Consider the following 932-nt stretch of genomic DNA (forward strand, 5'->3'; position numbering starts at 1 on the left):
CACTGGGGCCTACCAATCATATGACCTAGATTCAGATATCAACGGCAGGGGTTTTCAAGACATGTGCCTTAGTTAGATGTCACGAGTCTGAACCAATGACAAGCATGTGTATGAGTCACAAAACTGTAGAGCGGGTGGAAACCTCAAGACTCCAAACTCCTGGCAACGCAGGAAATCCGCAGCTAAAACATCCATGGCATTGACCATCCAAACTTTCTTTACAAACACCAACCAAGAAAAGGTCATCATCACTTTCTGACGTAGTCCATTCCACAGTCAAGCAGCTCTCTGCTTCAAAATTTTTTCATAATGTTTAGTTGAACTTTGTTTCTGGCTATTTGAATCTTCTTGGAATGCAGATAAAAAGATCACTTTGCAAATGGTGTTTTACCATAAAGGATATGAGAATTCTTAATAATTTGAATTTCTCAGTGATTTGTCTATGAATCATATTGGATCAGGATTACTCAAAATATGGAATACCTGAAGAAGACCTGAACCACTAAGTACTTCGATGTCACAACATTCAGATCATTCATAGACATACAGCTTGGTCATGTCTATGTTTATTCAAAATAATAGAGGCAATGTGGTATAATACAATAGTTAGAGTGTTAGGTTAGGGCTTCAGCCCTTTTCAGGCATTCAGCATGGAACTATGTAGGGTTCAAAGAATGGTAGAGATGTAGCAAAACTCCATGTGTCCACCATAACATGAAGAAAATCTTGTATTCAGTGCAAAGGTCAGTATAGGTGGTTCAAATGAACATGATTAACATTTCTGTGATTGACAGCCCTCACATGGAAATGCTGTAAACATATTTGAATGCACTTACAACACTGGTATCCTCAATCTGCAAAAGCTTTCACAGGATGTATATGAGGATTCTGGGTGAGAATATTGAAGGCTGAGCTTACTTATGTGCTCCAGT

Source organism: Pogona vitticeps, chromosome 6 (genome assembly GCF_051106095.1).
Source record: "Pogona vitticeps strain Pit_001003342236 chromosome 6, PviZW2.1, whole genome shotgun sequence".
Lineage (NCBI taxonomy): Eukaryota > Metazoa > Chordata > Lepidosauria > Squamata > Agamidae > Pogona > Pogona vitticeps.